The sequence below is a fragment of the Chelonia mydas genome, chromosome 8, assembly GCF_015237465.2.
Source record: "Chelonia mydas isolate rCheMyd1 chromosome 8, rCheMyd1.pri.v2, whole genome shotgun sequence".
Lineage (NCBI taxonomy): Eukaryota > Metazoa > Chordata > Testudines > Cheloniidae > Chelonia > Chelonia mydas.
This window is the reverse complement of record NC_057854.1, coordinates 90,366,049-90,389,735: the sequence shown is the minus strand read 5'-3', so window position 1 is coordinate 90,389,735 and position 23,687 is coordinate 90,366,049.

Sequence of the window (23,687 nt, the reverse complement as noted above, 5' to 3'; positions counted from 1 at the left end):
CCTGAACTGCTTGACGTGGAAATCAATTTTAAGGATCCCTGACTCCCTTTCCTCCACCCCACTCACTAGCTTGACATTTTTCTATTTTTTTTCCCCTTTAAAATCCATTAAAAACAACAGGCCCCCCCCTCTGCTGTGGGGACAAGGAGATGCCAGTGCTGTCTAATCATGAAGGGAAGGGAAAGCAGAAAAAATGAACAAGACAAGATCATGAAACTGTAGCTGCTAGTGAAGTTTCCCAACTGAGTCAACAGGACTTGGCCACACTTCATTTCGGTCACTAGTTGGCACTGTGTGCGCCTCTAAATCACAAGCAGGCCCAGAGCCCCAGGTGATTCAAAATGAAGGCTTCCTTGGGCAAGCACCCTCTGTTGCTGGCTCTCCAGAGGATCCAGCTTATAGGGGATGATTTCCTCTTTAGGGAAATACTTCTCCAGGTAAAACAGTGCACTGCAAGTTTGCATTGGCTCCCCCCACTCCAGCTCAGTGACAGACAGCTTTGGCACACTCAATACTGTGTAGTAATAACTGAGAACGAGATTATGCTTAATTCAATTCAGCCTACAGTAAGGGAGTGTGCCCACAGCTATTGGCCTTCAGGGCTTGCAGCATATGTCTGCTGCTGTGCTAGGCCTGCCTCCTGCACCAGGGAGCGGGGCCTCTCTGGAGGTGGATTACACTGGTGTAGTGCAGGGAGAGAGCAGTCTCTGAGCTTCACTGAGTTCAAGGCCTGCAAAGGCTGCCCCTTCCTCAGGACACGTGAGGTGTGCAAGTTTGTCGAGAAGGCCAATATGTCTGTTGCTTCCAGGGCAGATGTTGGGAGTGCAATGTTGATGTGAAACTAGCTGCTAATATCTGTGTTATAGTCAATAGTACTGGGGATGTGAAATATATTTTTTTCTTTTTGAAAATGCACTTGAAAGAAAGAGTTGCGAATTTAAAGATGAGGGTGAATACTGTGATGCTTCAAATAAATCTCCATGGCTGATTTGCGTGGTTTGGACCTTTGGGCTTCTGGTCATTAGCATATTTGAATCCCTGATGGGAAACCTCTATAGACTGTGAGCAGTGACTCTGGGGGAGGGAGAGATGGACTTTGAAGCCCATATGGAAGAGGCTTCTAATTCAGGGGGTGGGCAAACTTTTTGGGGTTCCAAAACTTAAGAGCCACATCGCAGTTCCAAAACTATATGGAGGGCCAGGTAGAGAAGGCTGTGCCTCCCCAAACAGCCTGACCCCCTCCCCCTATCTTTCCCCTCCCATTTTCCACCCCATGACTGCCCCCCTCAGAATCCCCAACCCATCCAACCCCCCTGCTCCTTGTCCCCTGACTGCCCCCTCCTGGGACCCCCTGCCCCTAAGGCCGCCCCCCAGGACCCCACCCCCTATCCAACCCTCCCTGTGCCCTGACTGCCCAGTCCTCTATCCACACACCCCACCGACAGGCCCGCCGGGATTCCCATGACTATCCAACCGCTCCCTGTCCTCTGACTGCCCCCTGGGACCCCTGCCCCTTATCTAACCCCCCCGCTCTCCATCCCCTTACCATGCTGCTCAGAGCAGCAGGACTGGCAGCTGCGCCGCCTGGCCAGAGCCAGACATGCCGCCGCACAGTCTAGAACACCAGGGCAGGCCGGCAGCTTTCGCAGCCACGCTGCCCAGCAGGAGCTCGCAGCCCCGCTACCCAGAGTGCTGAAGGCGTGGCGAGCTGAGGCTGTGGGGAGGGGGCTAGGCTCCCCGGCCAGGAGCTCAAGGGCCGGGCAGGACAGTCCTACTGGCCGGATGTGGCCCACGGGCTGTAGTTTGCCCACCTCTGTTCTAAAAGATGGAGCTGCTTGTGCTTCTGCCACAACCCTCCTATGTAGGAACTAACAACTGAATTCTGCTTTTCTTAGAGGGGTTGTCTCTCGTGTCCTCCTAAGGCAGTGAAGAATTGTGTTGCCCCTGGTTCAGGGTTGTGGCTTTTAAGCCCCAGTCTAGCCTGTATAGAAAATAATAAGATTTCTGTGTAGTTTTGAACTATCCAATGGGATTTCACAGAATTAAATCCCTGCCAGAGAATTCTAAATGTGGGTTAAAATCCCCTATATTAAGAATATCAGTCTCTGTTCAGTTTATCGGTCTCTTCAGAATAATTTCTATAGAACCTGTTGTTTTCTTCCTTATTGTACAGGACTTTTCTATAAAGAAGTATTGATTGGGGAAGATGTTTGGTTCCATGGACTTCAGTGGTGAGTTTAGGAATGCTTTTTGTGCTGGAAATATTTCTTCTTCTCTGTGTGTCTAGCCTATGGTATCAAAAATATCTACTGCTGGAAATCTGAGTAGGTTATTTTGGTTAATTCAAACACTATCCTGTCTGTGTATTTGATTTATAGTTCAGAATATCACAGAAACACAGCCCATCATGGGCTCTGAATAAGTCAACAATATACAACATTGTCATGTATTCATGTCCGTTTTGCATATGTGTAAATTTTTTAGGGCACTCTATTCTGTGCACTATGTAGTTTGAGAGAATAATAGAGACAATTGAGAGAATGCAGAGGACCCAAGACCATGTCTGCTAAAGAGCATATGGTGTTTCTGGTCTTTGGCATATGTAATTGCGTCCATAAGAATTGTGCTAGAAAATGTAGCAAGTCAATCTGCATATGGTGATGCCGATTAATCTTTCCAATGATTAGAGATCATATCCCTGGCTACAGGAAAGAATATTAAACTGGCTTGTAGAGGAAGAAATGGGAGAACCTTTGTTTCTGACAGGCCTTAAGTCTGGATACAGCTTAGTATTACCCAAAGTCAAGCAATGACTGCAGTAGGAGTACATGTTGACCGACATTTTCAATCTTGGAAAGTCAGTGAGAGACACAGGCATGACCCTTGGCACTGAAACTCGCAAATGTGTGACTTGCGATAAAAATGTGGAGCATCCATATTTTTTTGCGTGTCACTTTATAATTGACAGATTATAAAGCTTTTAACTGTAGAACCTCTTTTTAAGAATATTCTTTCATTGTGGGAAATAAATAAACCTGTTGTCAATTTATGACAGCTCAACTGTGTATTTGGGGGTGTGGGGCAGCTCTTACAGATTGTAGAACAGATTTATTTGTATCCCACGGTGGGAGACGATCCTTAAAAAATAGGCTTTATCATTGGAAAAACATCGTAATCTTTTGCCTGTAGCTTGACATGTAATGGAACACGTGTTCTGTGTTTTGGTCATTTGGAGTCTGGCTTGGCATGGGTCCCTGCTGAGGATATTATGGAGGTAGGAACAGGACCCCTGCCCTGTCAGCTTGTGGGGCACTTTGGGGCAAAGGGAGAAGGATCCCTGTTTTGACAGCCCCAAATACAGTTCATGCCTCCCACAAACACAGTGCATTCCAGTTCTCTCCCCGACCACACACACCATTAATGCCACCAGCCCTGCAATTAATGAGCCCCGACAATTAATAGTGGCTGCTCCTTCCATCCCCTGCCTCAGGGCTGCTGCAGCTGGCCCCCTGCTCTGCTGGGGCTCAAGGATTCTTAACAGCATGTTCTATTTTAGTTGTAGGCCTCTGGTTTCTCACCTTCAGGGAGCAGCGAGAAGCGTGACAGGCAAGCAGAGAAGCAGATTTCAGATGGGGGAAGGGAGTAGAGGGAAGGAGTTGCTCAGGTGAACCAACATCTTATCCGTGGCAAGGGAGGCGACCTCATAAAAAGCACAGCAACTCTGAGTTGGCTTATGCACCTCTCCCCGGGCTTCCCCTTCTCAAATAATGTATGAGCTCAGTTCCCCCCTCTGACCAAAATCTATTGGCAGCTCCTTCTTTCCTTCCCACATCCCTTCTTGTTCCGTAACAGTAAGGGGAGCTGCTGGAAAGAAGTAAGGGGCCCGGAAGTGCTGCAACAGCAGGAACATGCCACCCCTGCCACACCTATTTGGGACACAGTGCAGTGGGGCAAGAACCCTGAACTCCAGCAGTGGGGCAAGTGCAATGCAGTGGGCAAGAACGAAGAACATTCAACAGTGCAGTTGAGAACTCCATGTACATGCCTGGCACCTCTGGAAGTCAGACCAGTTAGGTGCCTAATTTTGGAATTCAAGTTGCAAAAGTTGGTCATGTTGGGATCAGTTTTCTGGACTTCAGTTGCTGACGTCAGTTAGTGTGGCTCTAGGAAGTCTCTCTAAGGTCCAGTAACTTCTAGTTTATTCCTAATTTTGGAGAAAGCTGATTGATAAGGTTCTTTCCATTTTTCCTCTGCTCATGCTGTGTGAGAATTTGGTTTAAAATTAGTGATGAGAGAATCGCAAATGTTTCAGAGCTTTGGCTGGAGAAATCACCCCAAAATGTTAATGTTGAAGGGCTAATCCCAGAGCAAGGGTAACCACAGCCAGTGCAATCAGAAGTTGCTGATTTCTTTTTTTTTCAGAACTAGGCTGGAAATTGGGGGGGGGAAAGGACTTTTTGTTTAGATTTTCCTGTACTTCCTATTTCCAGGCTAGAAAAGCTACATGAATAGCCTTTCTCACTGTCACAATGACATCTGTTGACCCAAATGCTTACTGTAACAAAAGACTGTAGCCATTTATTATTAGAGGGTAATCATTAGATATGATGCCATCAAATTAACCCTTATTTTGCTTGTGTGTGATCTCAGGACTAAGAGTTGTTTCCCTGATCCCTCTAAGATGTTACAAGATATTACAAGAACACATTTCATGGGTGCTAACTTTAGACTTCTTCCCTGTTTAATTATTGTTATTTGGATTATCAACAAAATGTGAGGAGGGAAATTGATGAAAACAAGTTTTATTAATACATTGAACACAAACTATTACAGGTAACACACAGGATTATTAACAGGGTGTGTAAACAATGTATGGAATAAAATATAAGAGAATACACACACAGTACAATGTTATTATGATATATATAATGATGTTAAGGGGGTCTTCTTTGTTTATAAGAACAATTCTGTTACAGTACCTTATCAGTCTTAAGATTTAAGGAAAGATCTTACCAAAAGCCACCCTTCAGAGGCTCATTTCCCGCAGTGATCTCAAGAGAAAGGAAATAAACTACAAATCCCCAGCCTGGAATTCTTTTCTTTTTTTCTCCCCCACCAGTGAATCTGAGCAACCATCAACACAACCTCCAGTCTGAGTCACCCAAGCCAGAGTAAACGCGCAACCTTCCAGTGTGGCCTCCAACTGCCAAGTCAGGGGGCAACCACATCCATCCAGTGTGGTTTCCAACCCTTGAAGCCAGAGCCAGTGTAAACACACTGTCTTTCAGCTTGCCTTCCAATCCATAACTGATTCTGGATCAGAATCAGTTATGGATTGGAAGGCAAGATATGTTAGAAGGTTCATCATGAAGTTGCCATAGAGACACGATTTAAATTCTGTGACCTCCCCTTGCAGACCATTCTCATGAAATCTCAGAAATTCTTTTCCTAGCTGGAACTAGGAAATGCCAAAATCCTTATAAGAAAAATGTATTCCTCTAGAAGACCATAGTTTGAGTGATTGAGAACTTCACTGTAAAAATATTCTACTATTGTTTAATGAAAGGGTGCACTACAGAAATTGGGGGTTGGAGGAGGGGACAGCTGACTTTTTTTTTTAAACCTTTTAGGTTCCATTCAAATTTTGTGTGAAGATTCTTATTTTAATATTTTCCCCACAACTCCCCACACCCCAATCTCCTTAAAAATGTTATAGAAGGCACTTGGATTAAAGCTGTGGGGTGTGATTCAGTCACTCTTTGCTGAGAGGGAAAGTACAAAATTGATAGAGAAAGGAATTATATTTTCCAGCCTTTAAAGGAGGGCAAGGGCATTACAAACAACTGAGATTAAACAGAAAATTAAACTATAACAGAGTATTTGACAGCCTCTCTTCTGCATTTATCAGAATGTGCTGCAGAAGCTAAAAGATGGGGCAAGAGGGTAATCTTTGCTCTGCTATTTGTTTTTAATATGATCATGTTTTTGGCTCCCAAGTACATCTGACTCCTGAATAAATGCTGCTTGTATCATTCAGAAACACACCTTATTATCTCATGTTAAATGTTTAGCTGCTAGAAAACCAGCTGTGGTGGATAGTATGCCTCTGAAGTTTATGGCATACAGGAAAGATTTAAGATCAGAATATCTTTGCAATCAATGACAATACTGTCTGCTATTCCATTATTATGCCTCTTATCTTGTTCTTAGTCATACAGACGCGCCCAGGGTTACACAAGACCCAACTTACGTAAATTTGCACTTACGGAAAAAGTTCCATAAGCCAGAAATAGGATTTTCAAGTTGCGGAAATTTTTGTGTAACGTACGGGTATACGTTTCCGACTTACGCAAAATTCGAGTTACGCAAGACTTTCCGGAACGGAACGATTGCGTAAGTCGGGGGGGGGGCATCTTGTAAATATTTTGTCCCCTCACCTTTTCGGCAGATCTGCATTGGGGGCTAAGTTTTGCACAACTGGTTTAACTATTATTGCTCTGCTGTTTATCTCAAATGTGCTAACTTATGCATATTTGGCAAAATAGTCTAATAAAACATATCAACAGGGATGGAGATCAATGGGCATTTTTTAAGCTTTCCTCACATGGAAAGTGGAGGCTGATTTGAAAGCCATAGTGCTTAATTTGGGGAAGGGGGGAGTTAGTTTTAGTTCTCTGAGTCTTGTTTTCAGGAACTGAAAAGCTAGGTCCAGGTTTCAATGCCTCACTCTTGAAGCATTGAACAAAATCATTCTTTGTTCTTCAGTGAAACTTATCTGCAGAGGAGCTGCATTACTTCCTGTGCAATACAGCCTTGCAGATGTGCTTTGCTAGGAGTCACTCTGCTTCTTCTTCCTTTCGGCGAGTCGTCAAGAATAGGCACTTTGTGCTGGAGTGAAAATGATGCTGCCTTGCCTGTTCCCAGCTGAGATTGAGCCCTTCTCACCAAACAGGCACGACTTCCTGCTAGTTATTCTGTTGTTTGTTTATTTGCAGTGAAATGGAATATCACTCACTCAAACCAAAACCTCACGCATTCAGATCTTGGAACAACAGGCAGCAGATTCTCAAGCAAGTGCAATTTGAACTAATAATATAAATACATTAAACTCGAAAATATGTAAGGGAGCTTGTCAAGGGCTGCTGGGACTGTGAATGTCCTTTGCAATAATTAAATAGTTTAGCTCAGAAAAGCCTGAGATTAGGGTTGAGGTGGAAGCTTGTCCCATTTTTAAGAAGTCAGAAAATATGACAATTAATTGCAGAAAATTAAGGCTTTAAGTGGTTACGTTATAGAAACCAGAATAGAAATTGATTTCATAATGGTGCTTTGCATACTCAAAGAATCACTAAGTGCTTTACGGTTTAAATATTGGTAGTACAGTATTTGTGTGGTTAAAATGAATCAGCTGTTATGCTCTGAACAATAGTTCACCGGGTCTTTGAGATCAGATTGGGCTAAATTTTGCCTTCATGCATCGATGTTTCCCTTACCATTACTGGTTTTAAGGTCATGGCCGTGTTGTGCTAGATGCTGTACAAACAGAAGTAGACGAAAAGTTCCGCTGCCAAAGAATAAACAGTCTAAGAAAATAAGCAGCATACAGAGGGTGGCTGAGAAGGAGACAGTCAACTGCATACACGTGTTCCTATACTTTATGTAATTACAAAAAATTCAATTAAATAAAAACTGAATTACTCCAATTGCCATTAAGCATTGTTTCATTTCTTCCAGAGGTTATGGCAGAAGTGGATCTAGAGGAGGAGAGGAAAGGGTAATGACTCTAATCATAAATTCAGGGCAGTATGTGAATATAGAATGGGAGTGGGGGAGGTAAAGAAATGAGATGATCCAAACAGTAATTAGTTCTCTGTTCTCCTCTCTAAGTATTCAGGACCTCTTGCAGTTCTGCATCTTGCCCTTGGTTTCACCATGGGCTGCTACTGTGGAGTGTGCTATCTAATTTTCCTCCATTCTGGTTCCTTACACAAAGGTAGGGCTCCTTGGGGAGTGGGTTCCAGAGTGGTGGTCCAGCTTGTTGAGAAGGCTTCTGTTCTCTTATTCTGTGCCTGGGTTACAGCAAACCTCATGCCTTCTGTTCATAGCTATCATGAAAACTTCATGAACAATGGTGGCGAGTGACATAACGTGTGCCTGTCCTGTTGAGGGCTGTTTATGCTGAGCATTAGTGCTGGATTAAAGAATTTTTGGGCCCTGTGTGCTATGGTAATGGAGGTGCTCCCCACACCTTCCTTAACCCTGTGGGAGAGAGGAGTCAGGTCATCCTGTGGCATGCTGTTCCTAAAAATCAAGTGAGATATGTATTTCACTGATTAAGATGCCACAAATTTCTGCATTTTCTACTACATAATATTACAGTGTGTACCAGCCAGGCATTATACTTGCAGCATTGACTATAGTTAAGCTGCATGTAAAAAAGTTATGGACAAAGTTTTGTGTACACACTGGCAAGTTGGAGCTAACTTCTGTGGTTAGTGTTCTCAAACTTTCAGAAATATTTTCCTTGGTCTTCAGAGGAAATCTGGCAATTTTTTGACAAAATGAATTTCCCAAACCAAAGTTATAGGGGATCTAAAATACAACTTCGTAATAGAAGCTGATTGCAACCTTTGTGAAGAATTATGAACGAGAATAGTGCAAAAGTACAGGTACAGGGTTGTAACTGTGCCTTGGTGGGTCACAACTGAGGATGCCAAATTCAGGACAAACTGCTAAGAAATAGGGCAGATATACCACAAGACTGGTGGCTAATCCCCCATAGGATATACCAAACCAGCAACAAAAATAAACCTCTGTCTCGCCACACTGGCTAACAGGAAGTCATAACAGCAGTTTCCTTAGACATACCAGTCCTTGTATCACCACCAAAAACATTGGCTATAAAGATGAGTGGTTCTTTAAAACCAATCTCTTCAAATAAAAGCTTCTTCTGATCCCAAAGGACCAGCCACATACCCAGGTCAATATATAACTCAGATTTTACCCAAAAATCATGCCGTTGCCATACTTTAGTATCTAAAATCTAAAGGTTTATTCCAAGAAAGAAAGAAAGATGAGAGTTAAAATTGGTTAAAGGAATCAAATACATACAATAATTACAAAGTTCTTAGTTCAGGCTTGTAGCAGTGATAGAATAAACTGCTGGCTTGATAAGTCTTTGGTTGCTTCCAAATCATTGGTAGGTCCTCAGTTCATTGGTTAGAATGCTCCCATTAGTATAAATTCATAGTCCAGAGGTTTGGGCAGGAAAGAGGCTGGAGCAGAAAAGAGGCAAAATGGAGGGATTTCCAGGGCCTTTTATATCTTCTGCCATGTGGAGGGATCCCATTGGTCGTACTGTGGAAAAGTACTGTAACAAGATGGTGTCACAAGTCCATGCATAATTTTGCTTAGTCACAGCAGGAAATCATTATCTATACCCCAGAGAGTAGGTTTGCAGGATAGTCCATTCAGTGTAGATGGGCGTCTCCAATGGTCCATTGTCAGTTTAGTGTTTCTTGATGAGCCACTTAATTTGAATAGTCTCTCCAAGATGTGCAGGCTGACTACCTGGTGGGCATTACCCAGGAGCAAACATTTTGAAATCCAGGTATAGAGCCAGTATTCATAAGTTCAAATACAAAAATGATACATGCATACAGATAGCATAATCATAACCAGCAAATCGTAACCTTTTCATAGACATCTTACGTGCCACATTTTGTACAAGACTTGTTGCAAATATAAAACAGTGGTTGCAACAATGATCTATATGGTCAGTTTAATCAGATAATGTCACAAGCATACAATTGTATAATATATTAAAGACTGTATCATATAACACACAGAATAGGGGAGCTGAGGATGTGCTTTTTTAACTTAGGTATCTTTTTACTTTTGTGTGATGAATTGCACAACCTTAATGTTAATATTGGACTATTGTAGGTGGGACTGGTAGCCTATTATTAAGGTTGCCTGGCACTTCCCATTATAAGATCCTATTTTCTGGAGCTTTTAACTTTGCTAAACTTTAAGTGTTTGGGCTGAAATTTTCTATCCTGGGTGTCTGCCTCAGGTTGAATTTCTTGAAAAAATTCAGCTGTTTCTGAGAACAAGATCAGGGAAAATTGTTTAGTACTTCTGGCAACCTTTTTTTTTTTTTTTTTTTTTTTTTTTGAAGGAAGATCTGGCACATCATGGAAATTTGGCAGCTGAGCGTTCTTTGTTTCAGCGATGTGCCCTTTTGCTGTCCCCAGGAAAATTTGATCAAACTTGGCCAACCGATAAGCCTTTGAAAAATGGCCATTTGCGCACAATCAGTAGATTTCAGTAGAGATTTTCTAGAGTTTCACAGCTAAATTCCCAGAAGATTCCATCTGCACAGGGCATGCTCCAGTCTGGGGCTGAGCAGGACTTTCCCAGCAACTGCACCTCTGGGCTCCTGTGGGATGGAACAGGTCCGGGCACTGAAACTGAAAGCAGGGAGTCTGCCTCACTGGCACTTTGATGCCCTCCCTCCTGGGCCCAGGCAGCACAGAGAAGGCAGTGAGGGACTGCAGAGGGGACCAAAGCTGAACCTTGGGCAGAGGGCAGGGAATCAAGCAGATTACATTGGGAAAAGGCTCCTGGAGGCAGGGGAGAGGGATACTATGAGTAGGGGTAGGAGAAGATTGGGAGCCGGGGGCTAGGGATAAGAGACTGAGCTTGGATAAGAAGCTGAGGGAACTGGGCAAGGAGACTGGATCTGGGATGAGAAACCTGAACAGTGGTGATTAGGAATGTCTGTCTAGCTGAGAAGAATGGGACTGGGATGAGGAGTCAGGGGTGGGAAAGAAACAGGACTGGGGCAGGGGCAGGTTGACGGGAATGGGGCAGAAGGGATCATGCTTGTGGGGAATCTTCTGCCCATGGAAGCACATACCTCTTCAGAGCAGGGAACGGAACCAAAGATTCCTGAGTCACCCAATTCCTCTGCTGTAAGCAAACATCTGAAACCCACTGGCAAATTGTCCCATCCTCCCCTAGTCCTGGTCCACACAGAAGATGACAACCTACTACGCTATCAGTTAGGATTGGCTCAAGAGGCAGAGGTCTGTATGGAGAATCTAAAGTTCCAACCCTGCTCATGACCCATGTGGGTGTCAATATGATGCCACATGATGGAATTCCTGCTTTTTCACTTTACTTTAATTTTTAATTAGGTTTGCTGGAAATTTCACGCCAGTGTATGGTCAAAGACTATTCAAGCCTTTTACACTCCCTGGTGCATAATTCTTTGCTCTGTTCTTTAATATTACACGGTCCTAGGCATCTTTTCCAATAACAGACTTGGCACATATTTGTGTTGTGTGACATTTTTTATAAGTATTGTCTGGGATAATCCACTGTGGAATAATCTTTTGGATTATCCATTGGAGCCCTGGTCTTCCAGAACAAACATAAATGTGCTCCAAATAATGCTGTTCCCCTTTAGGAAGACAATCAGTACACTGTCAGGTAAAGCAATTACAAGAAGGAACCTATTCTATGTTTTTTAAGCCAAAATGAGGCACACTGATCAAAATAAACTCAGTATTGATTGACCCCGTGTACTTCAAAAATGCTCATCTACATTTATGAAAGGATAAAATGAGGAACAGGGGAACTCGTTTTGCCTAATTTGCAATCTTCTCAAATATTGTGGGTCTGAAAGTTCAACTCAAATGTTACAGGGCTTATGTTTTACATAGGTGCAACCACTGAGAGAGAATCAGAGAGGAGAGCAAAATTCTAATTAAACAATGCATTCTGTCTCTGTGTGTGCACGCAAATATATATAATATGCATGCGAGAGAGTGGGCACCTATTTCTGCCAGTCTACCTTTTGAAAACAGTTCTTCTGTTTCTAGTACTTCAGCCCAGGCTTCCCTGTCGCTATACCAACATACATCGCCTTGGATAGTGGATTAATTAAATTAATTAAATTAAAGCCATTTAAATAGTGGATTAAATTACAGCAGGGAGAAGTTTATGAACCTGAATTTATTTTCAGAGTGGTAGCCGTGTTAGTCTGAATCAGCAAAAAGAACAAGGAGTACTTGTGGCACCTTAGAGACTAACAAATTTATTTGAGCATAAGCTTTCGTGGGCTAAAAACCACTTCATCGGATGCATGCAGTGAAAAATACAGTAGGAAGACAGATAGATAGATTAGATATACACAGAGAACATGAAAAATGGGTGTTGCCATACACACTATAATGAGAGTGATCAATTAAGGTGGGCTATTATCAGCAGGAGAAAAAAAACTTTTGTAGTGATAATCAGGATGGCCCATTTCCAACAGTTAACACTATAAAGAGAGTGATCAATTAAGGTGGGCTATTATCAGCAGGAGAAAAAAACCTTTTGTAGTGATAATCAGGATGGCCCATTTCCATCAGTTAACAAGAAGGTGAGAGTAACAGTAGTCAACTGTTGGAAATGGGCCATCCTGATTATCACTACAAAAGTTTTTTTTTCTCCTGCTAATAATAGCCCACCTTAATTGATCACTCTCATTATAGTGTGTATGACAACACCCATTTTTCATGTTCTCTGTGTATATCTAATCTATCTATCTATCTTGATTGATTGTATGGCAACACCCATTTTTTCATGTTTTCTGTGTGTGTGTATATATATATATATATATCTTCCTACTGTATTTTCCACTGCATGCATCCGATGAAGTGGGTTTTAGCCCACGAAAGCTTATGCTCAAATAAATTTGTTAGTGTCTAAGGTGCCACAAGTACTCCTCGTTCTTTTTGCTGAATTTATTTTGTGAACCTAACATTTAATTCATAGGATCACAAAGCCTCAGTGAGGTTTATCCATCCATATTTTGGCTCACACACTTTTTTTTCCCCTTCCAAGACTGAGAATCTGGCCCTGTATATGTGAATTATTTGTGGGGTATAGGCATGCTAGTGCTTTATTTCCCATCTCAAGATAAAATGGTACCAGTTATTCATATTGCATTCTCTGTTTACAGTAGTGATAAAATGAGTGCCTTATTTCAGGGGCTAAAGTTGCATGAAGATTAAATCGGTGAAACCCAAAGTTCAGATAAGCACCCAGAAGCTGGGCAGCTTATTGAACTATAGTCTAACTATTTGAAAAACTGAGCAACCGAATAGATGCCTCTGTCTTCTGTCTCAGCACTGTCTAGTTCTGTCTGTGAACAAAATTGGAAGCACCAGTGCACAAGTGCAAAAAATTAAAAATTAGACTTTTTTGGACATCAAAAAGGGTTTGGATCATGGGTTGATTAGAGCAGTGGTTCTCAACCAGAGATATGTGTATCCCTTGGGGTACACAGAGGTCTTTCAGGAAGTACATCAACTCATCTAGATATTTGCCTAGTTTTACAATAGACTACATAAAAAGCACTAGCAAAGTCAATACTAAATAAAATTTCATACAGACAATTTGTTTATACTGCTCTGTATACTATACACTTAATGTAAGTACAATATTTATATTCCACCTGATTTATAATTCTATGGTAAAAATGAGAAAATAAGCAATTTTTCATTAATAGCATGCTGTGACACTTGTATTTTTATATCTAATGTTGTAAGCAACCAGTTTTTAAGTGAGGTGAAACTTGGGGATACTCAAGACAAATCAGACTCCTGAAAAGGGTATAGGGGTACTCCTGGAAAGGTTGAGAGCCACTGGATTACAGGACTAAATCAGCTTTGTTTTAGCCACATTGTCTTGCCTATCCCTTAATTGACCTGCAGCCAGGCTCACTTGATTTATACTATGCTGCCTGGACTTATTTTCTAAAATTATTATTTTTAACACCATTTTGCATACTTGTTTAAGTGAGAATTTAATTCAGAGCTCTTCGGGTTCTCTATAGGTCTTTCCCAGAATCTGTTACAATGCAAGCTAAGATTTTATCCTGTGTAAAATTCTGTCCAACATTGACAAGCTTAAGGTGTACCAGTTCTTCTACTGTCTCTATTTTAGCATCAGCTTAATAATTATTTGGGTTTTGAAAGAATAAGGGGACAGTTATTAGTGCTTATTAATATGAGGGCCTATTAGCACTACTGATACTAATGCATACAATAGACAGATATTGTGCAGCTTCTCCTGCATAGTTCTCTCAGCGTATCTTATTCCTGGCTTATCACATCCCTGCTACTTTATTTTAGTGCTGAACTTGAATAGCATCCCAATGGCTTAATGAGATATTCTCTTTTAGCTCTTGGTCCTTTTCTATTGGTTTATTTTTTCACCATCTGTATGTTTTTTCATAATGTATGTTTTGCATTTAGGAGGTGCTTTATAGCTCTGCTATCATTTCTGTGGGCTGACTTTTGACTAGGGGTATGTAAACCATGGATATTACTCTCTATGTGTATGCATGAGTGCAGTTGCCCATGAGGTTCAGCAAAAATCAGATAATATGGGATGTAGTCCAAACTCAGCTTCCTCTATTTGCCTTCTTGGGATGGGGTAATCTTCTTAGATGACTCCTTCCCAATGTGGTAAGGTCTTTCCCATTGCTCTTGGGCTTGTATCACAAGCTATTCTTGATAAGTTTTGACCTGTACTTCAAGGATAGGGTTCCCACAGCACAGGTCCATCTGACAAACTGAAATGGAAGACTTCAATCAAGCCATTTTGTGTAGGTTTGAAATGTCACCCAGTTTATTTTACCCAGCCATTGTCCTACCATATTGCCCTGAAGGTAAGCTATTTTACGTTGTCTGCTAATTGTTGGTACTGTTGGTACATTGAAGAAATAGGCAACAGATTTATTAGGCCATCGGTGGCCTCTTTAGGCAATCTGGTATTGGAACTGAATTGAGTTAGTTAACAGCATAGGCTTTAGGAAGTATTGAGCCACACAAAGCAATTGTTTGAGTGGTCTTGCAGAAAACACTCCTATTGTGTCACAAATCAACAAAATGCTACACAAGTATAGAGACCAGCACTTTCCCTGCCTGGAATAGCTTGGCAAGACACAGGACCACAGTTCTAGTAAGAGAGAATAAAGAATCTTGCTGAGGAACAGAAGGAAGAAAGCAATCTGTAACTCTTCAGCAGTGCTGTCCAGCCTTTTCAGCCTGAGAGATGAACATATTATTTCTAAAATGTCAAGGAGTCGCAATCAGCTCTTGGGGGCAGATGTTGTGCCCTGATTTGCTTCCTTTGCACTGCTCAAGGGGAGCAGAAACCAAACACAACCCCTGCTGGGGATTCCCCTGGTGCAGGGACGACCCAAGTGGACATGGAACTAGCAAAGCTGGCTCTTACACCTCCCTCCATGAAGCCCTTGGCACAGGGGGTGTTTCAGTGGTTGGGAGAGGAGTGGTGCTCAAACTGTCCCTAGCTAGTGTATAGTTCCTTGACACCATAGCCAGCTGTCACCAGCTGGAGCTCTGCCCTCTCCAGCTCAGACTCAGGGAGATGAAACTGGTTGTTGGTCATGAGCTTTTCCTCCTTTTTTTGATGCCTGGAGGAGAGGACCCACCCTTTGCAAGGCACTGTCCCAGGCTCAGTCAGAGCCAGTCCAGCTTCTGTCCAGCTGCCCCTGGGGCTTCTGCAGCCCAGTGGGCAAGCCCCCAGCCTGCTCCCTATAGTGAAGGGAGCCAGTTCAGACACTTCAGTTTTAAAAGTTGCTGGGTGCAACTCAGGGACCACACTTCAAATTTATAATGCCAGGCCCCATCTCTTCTCAGTACAATCACCTTCAAAGGCCACAGCGTAGAACCTTGAGAGCCACACATCAGCAGCTCTGTGCCACTTGAAAGCGTGTCTCTGTCACCAAGAGAAGTTAGACTAATAAAAGATATTACCTCGCTCACCTTGTCTCTCTAATATCCTAGGACCAACACAGCTACAACACCGCAAACCCCTATTTATAGCATTCATCTTTGCTTAGACTATTCAGAGACCGAGTGAGGAAATAGTCTGTACATGCCACAGAAGTGGAAATGTAACCCTGTATAGTCTAAGAACAAGCTTGTGGTTTACCAGAATATTTCTGTTTCATTCTGAGGTTTCCAGCTAACAAGAGAAATTTACCCAATCCATGTATTGACATTTAAATAAGGGTTATGGTCAACACATAAATCCAGTACTACTTTACTTTGTACTTTAAAACACTTTCTCAGGAGCATTGTTGACTACAATGACTCTGCTTATGTTTTTGCTTCAAGCGTCAAAGCAGCCTGCTGTTAATCTAGATATACATTCCAGCCATGTCTACAGCACAGGCTTCAAAGCCAATCAGAAATGGTTTCAGGACCTGTTCAGCACAGAGGACATCCAATTTCAGCCACAGAAGCGAGTTCACTTTACAGATACTCCATACTGTGTGTCTAGAAAGATAAAACAAAGGACTAAATTCACTCCAGGATTTACCCTGTCTTCTGCCGGCACAGAGCCTTGGAGAAAATATATTGAGGGACAAAATTTCAGTGGGGTAAAGTGGCCACAACCACCCTTGCACCAAAGGGCCTGTCACAGTATGTCTACACAGCAAATTAAAACCCGTGGCTGGCCTGTGCCAGCCGACTTGGGCTCACAGGGCTTGGGCTGCGGCGCTGTTTCATTGCTGGGCAGACTTCTGGGCTCGGGCTGCAGCTCGAGCTTTCAGATCCTCCAGAGCTTGGGCTCTAGCCCAAGCGTGGAATCCTACCCAGCAGTACAACAGCCCCCATCTGAACCCAACAAGCTCAAGTCGGCTGGCATGGGCCAGCCATGGGCTTTTCTTTGCTGTGTAGTCATAGCCTTAGATGTCAGGCCAGCTTAAAAAGTGGGCAGCACTGGCCAGGATGGGGTTCTAAACAAGGTGTCTGGAGACTGCACTGGTTTAGCACCTCCTTTCAGCAGCACCCATTGGGAGAGCTCCGGAGACGTCCCAGTTGGAGTTATGGGTACAACCCATCTCAGCAAAAACCCCATGGGAGAATGGGGATGGAAAAACCATCTAACCTCTCTCATGGTGGATTCCTCCACTGGAAAGAGGCTTACTTAGCACCAGGACATGTAATGTATATCTCCCTTCACTCGTTTTTCTGAATCTGTTCATGGTCTTTTGACTAAGGAAGATCTAAGCTTTTAAACATCTCTGTGTTCCAATTATAACACTGTTCATTATTCCATGCAAAGGCGAGTGTTCTCAGAATTCAGGAAACACAGACTTGTGGTGGAAAGCCTAACTGTAACTCTGTCTCCTTGACCTTATGTTCTAATGCATGGTGTCTTGTGATATTACTATAAATGATCAATTAATACAAGATCTAATATCTGCAAACTGGAAGATCTTGAACAACCTTCCATGCGGTATAGTAAGTTATAGTACATCAAGTTTACATCTTGGTCTGATTTTTAGTTTCAGCCAAGTTTGAAGAAAATTGATTTTAGTAGTTCTAAAGTTATAAAATAATTTATAAACTTGGCAAGTTGAAACTTTTTCCTTTTTCTTTACTTTTTTTTAAAAATTACCTCAAACCTGTGAATACTTGCAGATATTTTCCACTAAAAATAGAAATAACTTCCAGGCTGGGACTAAGCATGGAAAATTTCAGCTCCAGAGGAATTTTTTGCTTAATAACTTTGACAGTCTGAAAAGAGATTTACAGTGAACCTGCTTCAAAAGGGGGAGAGTGGTCTGCAGTTAAAATAGCTTAGATCATCATAGTCCCCATTGGAGTCATGCCAGCAGAAAATTTGGCCCTATCTTCTAGGACCCTTTGAATACACTGTGCTCAGAGACCGACTTTCAAAGATGTGTTTTTCCTTTAATTCCAGTGGTGTGGATTAAACAAGAGGTTTATATGTTCTGTTCATATATCCTGGGGTCAGCCATGCATTATCTTGCTGTATAATGTTCAGTAATCCAGAGCCACTTAAATGGATTATCCCAGACTTGCTTACAAAGTTTACACGCAGCTCAATCCTTTTCAAAGCATTTGGGTATGTGAATCCTTGTCTAAGTATATACCGATGCTGCTCAGCACATTGACTGCCATTCAGGTGGTATCATCAAGAGGATGAGATCAACATTCCCTTTGGAGAGGCAGCAAAAGAAATAGAAAAGCATTTAACAGACAACTGAGCTGGCAAACAGGAGCAATAGCTAATATTAGAGAATTGGTTTCTAAAATCAAAACAAAAATGGATTTACTTCTACTCTGCTCAAGAATTGCAAGTGAACGTAGGCAACTAAGTTGGTCAGTCTGCATCCATATTTGTCTCATGGCACTGTGGGCACTGTAAATCCATAATGATTCATTGTACTAGTTGTTTTGATTATATTTTATCTGCTCTTGGGGCATTGCTCTTTGAAATAAGTTGATGTTCGTTGTTACATCGGTCTTAAGTACTGAGTGGTCTTCAAGAATAGCCCTCAGTAGAGAGCATTACAGAAGTCTCATATTAGGGAGGAGGAGTTGCAGCCTTCTGTTCAGCTGTAGGTGGTAAAAGGCATCATGAGCTAGCACTGTTGCTTGAGAATCCAAAGGCACTGATGGGTCCAGTAGGAGACACAGACTGTGAGCTATTTTTGGCGAAAGGCATTGGGCTGCTCCTCCAAATGCTTCCCCTGGCTAACAGTCATTATGTCTTCCTTCCCAGCCATTTGTGACCAACTCTTACCTCAGCCAGAAATTGAGATAATAGTGAACATCTAAAATATGGGGCCAGTGGAGAGACAGAGATGAGTGCCATGGGCCTACTGATGTCACAGCGATCTCTCCATCCCCCTAATGGCCTTTCCAACACACTGAAAAGGAGAGGTGATAAGCTGAGCAGTGGGAGCCACCCAGTGACGCCCCAGAGTGACAACAAGCAATTGCCCAGCTGTACCAACTAAAACATTGAGGAAGGACACTGTGTTAGAGACTGTGTCTTGAGCAAAGGCCTAGCCAGTGACTTGCCTGTGCAAAGGGAATGTTAATGATCCACATATTAATGCCCATCATTTATTTCCTTAATTACTTCCAACTTGGTTTTCATAATACACCTATTACCTAATGAAAATAGCGCCAGTCATTCAAATGGTTAGACTGCTAACTTGTCAAAGTTAGGACAATATTTAAGCCATTCACAAACCAGCTTTGCATTGTATGGACTGTGCAGTAGAATAATAAAATTGTGCTCTTATGAATGAGGTGATTTCCAATTGGCTGACGCATGAAACAAGTTCATCCTATATATGCCAATTTACCGAGATGTCCAATAATAGTAAAGAGACCAACTGTTCCACAACTCTGCCAGTGTTCATCAGACACAATGACAGTAGCCACATCATTAATCACACGGTATATTAGAAATAAAGTCACTGGAATGGAATGGTGTCAAAGGATAAATGTTTCCCACTTTGAAAATAAACTTCTCAGTTTCACCTCCAATGTTTTTTGATTCCAGTAAATCCTTTGGTTTCACCTGGCATTTATGTACTAGTAGGAGACCAATATCCTATGACAAGGGCTTATTCCACAGACAGCTATGTCTTTAGCATACTCTTAAATCTACATAATTACTATGCCAAGACCGCTTCTTTTCCTTAGAGGTTAAATATAAATTACATCCTGAAACAGTGTAACTAGATGTAATTAGCCTTGTTTAGGCACTCACACTTTAAATTATATTTAAAAATCTGTGATGCTTTTCAAGGCATTTAACCTTAAAGAGGTTTACTTGTACATTCATCTTGTCACTTTTAACTTTATTCACAAATAACATTCTAAAGATATTTGATTAGTTTATTCAGTTACACCAGATGAACCAACATATACACTCTCGCCTTAGAGGTTATCATGCTTAACAAAACATGCTTTAAAATAATAAACTCCATGAAGATTGTAATTAAATGTATAAGCAGTCTTTTTCTACAACTTTAAGAAAAGATGTCTGACTGTATTTTTTTCCTTTCGTTTCCTTTTTTTTTTTTTAAAGTTTTGTTCCATAGGGATTATAGCTCCCCTGCTGTTTGGAAAAGATAATTTCACTTGTAACACTAATAACTTGAGCAGGGAGAAGGCTGGCTCAGTGAATGGAATGCACTTCACTGCACATCTTGGCTTAGTTAGAAATCGGAAACAGATGGTCCTTGCGGCTGGCTTCCCACTCAGGCCTGCTCAGTGCCAGCCTGTGGTCGTTGGCTGGTTGCTGCTGGCACTGTGTGACTTGAACATAGTAGGACAGTGGCAAAAGAAATCAAATCTTTTTCATTGAGCAGCAAACTGTAATGAAATTTGACAGATCTGACATTCTATACCCAACATCTAGTTAGAATATATTAACCTTTTAGTTTTCTTATGCTCCTTTCATACAAGTTATGAATCTCCTTATGAGAGTTATACAGTGGATTGAATCCTTTGCTAGGGTTACAGAAGAGAAGCAGAAGTCTTTTGGATGTCCTCTAACATCACAAGACAAAAATAAATATTTCACAAGATAAATGAAATACTGGCCTTGTAATTCCTCCCCAAAGAGTTATATGTAAAGGATTACAACACAAAAATATAGGTTTTTAGATTTTTTAATGGTATTTCATGTTAGGAGGAAAAAATCCATAGCAAGGTGAGAGTAAAACTAGTGTGAGTATTTGGAATATTCTCTCTTTTCATTACCTAAATACTGTATTTTTAGCCTCATATAACTTGTTTGCATGTTGGGGAAAATGTCTTAATTTTTTACACTTTTTAATATTTTCTGTCTTTCCTCCTGCATCAAGTAGTCCCACTGACCTTAGCGAGGCAACTCACAGTAGAAAATATCATGCCTGATAGTACGTGTTTGCAGGATTGGATCCTAAGGCATTGTAATTAGCACTTTTCCAGTAATTTAATTGTCTGTGATTTGTAGCAAGTGCTACAATGGGACCTATAATATGTTCTTAATTTCATGTATGTGCTTAAGTGCTTTGCTGAATTGGGGCCTTAGAATGAGACCTGGTATATTACAGAAGATGTTCAGTTATGTCAGCGTTAACAATAAATCTGCTCACACTTCTTAACGCATTGGGGGGATTTTTTTTTTTAATGTTTTAAAATGTTGAAACAAGATTTTCCCTCTCTTCTCTCTCTCCTCTAACTTGATACTGATGTGAAGTCATAATGCTGCATCTCTGACGTCACTCTAGTCTCCATAGTAACAGATTATGTCAGAAACAGAGGATTATGACTCCACTTGAGGATTTGGCAGGAGGAAAATCTGGGTGACAGGAAAATGAGTGATGGTGGAGAGGAAGAATTACAGCTAACGGGTCATATGCACTGAGTAGAATTGCAAGTACTGTACACACAGAGTAAAAAGAGACCCGTCAGTAGCTGGGGAAGAATCCTCTCCCTCATCCCTGCGGGAGGGTACAAATGAGCTGCCCCTAGGCAGCTTTACAGCATCCCGAAGTCTCCAGCAAGATCTTCAACTGTTGCACTCATTTTGGCCAGTGGATCCATTTAGTTGCAGAAACACTGGCCCCATGCTGCATCACTCCATGTTTATGCCTTTAGCTACAGCAGAGCCTGTTGACTGAAGCCAGGATCGTAGGACTTCCAAAAGCTAGAACATACACTTGATGTCAGCGACTTTGCATGAGTTCAGGGGTTGTCCAAAAATCAACTAATTGTAAAATTATGCTGTTGCACTCTATTTAGAATTAAAGCTTCCAACTAATTGCAGCTAAAGGGGTATGAGAAAATAAATAAAGGGTTAATGGGCAATAGAGACCATATAAAATAAGTAGATAATCTAGTATATACATTGAAGTAAATATCTATTACTGGGAGCTGCATGCATCTGGAATGATACTACCTAGCTGCTTTCACCAGTGTGGATATTAGAAACCAATGCTGGGAGAAACTGCCCAATGAAGCAAAATTTATAATGTTCTCATGCAGCCAATTTCCAATAGGATATATACCAGCTTGAGATATTCATCTGAATCAATGTACTTTGTTAGCCTGTTTTAGCATTCTTTCCTGGTTTTGTGCTCTTGATAGTAGCAAGGACATCATCAGAATGCACTGGAGAGGGTAGATACACAGGAAATACTCATGCTGTTTTTGCTGTGGCAGGTACCTCTGCTCAACAATTAAGCAAATTATCTTGGGATAGTTGGCTACATCTCCAGTAGGAAGCCAGAAAGTGGTTGGCAAGTACCTCAATCCATTGCTTGAGGCCTAAAGCTGTTAGAAAACAAAACAGTAGTTCTGTAGCCCACAGATACAAACATCTAGTCAATTTCCAACACGAAATATCAGTCATGAATCACCAGTACTTTTATTTTGCCACTGTGCCCCTACAAATGTATGTATAGCACTTAATTTTTCTCCCTGCAGAACAAGTCTAGGTTAGTAGCAAACCTCTTTGTGGTTTATTGTTGTTCTGAAGGCATCATTTTGTCCTTATACCATTCTCATGCAGTGTTGTGCAGAATGCTATTGACAAGAGTTAAATTCAAAACATGTAGCCATTTTCTTCTGTGTGGCTTTTTTTCTGATTGAAGGGAAACTATTTAGATGTTGGTTTCCAAAACGGCATCTGCCAGCAATCAAAGGGAAAAATTGCATAAAACAAATGCAATTGTTTGGAGTAACATTTCCTGGATCATGTTAAATGCTTGATTTGCTCCCCATTATGCTCACCAAATAATTTTATTTTCCACAATAATTGCATATTTAACATGTATTTAATCTTGTTTTAATATTAACAGCCCACTTACGAAAGGAGTAATTGCTCTAGGCTAATAGATCCACCACTGCCATCCTCATTAAAAAAAAAAAAATAGTGAAGTTAACTGCGCTTAATTGTTTGGGATTTAAAACACTACTATCCAACGACAATTATCATGTCTTTCAAAACTACTGTACCGTTTGGAAGAAAATGATTTCATGCTTCTGTCATTCATAAACTGAAATCTGTATCCTTTTTTTAAATGACTGTTTATTTGATGTCTTTCTATTTAATATTGTAAAGAAAAGTCTCTTTTAGGCCTAGGAAGACCTAAGCAGTGGTTATTATAGGAATATAGGCAAACATTGTCAGCTGATCTATAACCACATCAGGACACGTAAAATGACATAGGCAGGAATATAAGTTTTGTCAGAATTTTTTAATGGAAATACACAAAGCAAGTCTGGCTTTGTAATAATAAATTAATAATAAGAAGGGTGAGTAGGATGTTTGATTTGAGAGATGTAGAAGAGAAGGCAGAATGAAATTGAATCTGACATTGGTTCAAAGGTTGACGGTTGCTTAATCATTTTATCTTATATTTTGCATGATTATTTTGAGAGAATGCTTCCACTAAGCAATGAGGAGTAGCATTAACTAAGCTGAAGTAACACAACACAGTAAATGTTTTGGCTGGCCAGTGCAGGGACAGTTCCTGGCAGAGTGTCCATTTTCTTCCTGGACTCTGACTACAACTTAACACTTCCCATACTAGTCAGACCTTTTCCTGTAAATAGAGTTGATACTGTACCTGCAATCTGGACTGGTGAAGCACATTGGGATGCTGTACAGACAATATGTTTATATATTTTTAATTCTGTCCAAACATATTGTTACAGTTGGCATCAGGAAGAGGGAAAATAAAGAACAGCTCTTGTTGTTGTAATAGAGCAGTTCAGGGTTACCTTAAACCGTTTGTCATCTCTCAAATCACAAAAATCTCAAGGTATAGTTCAAAC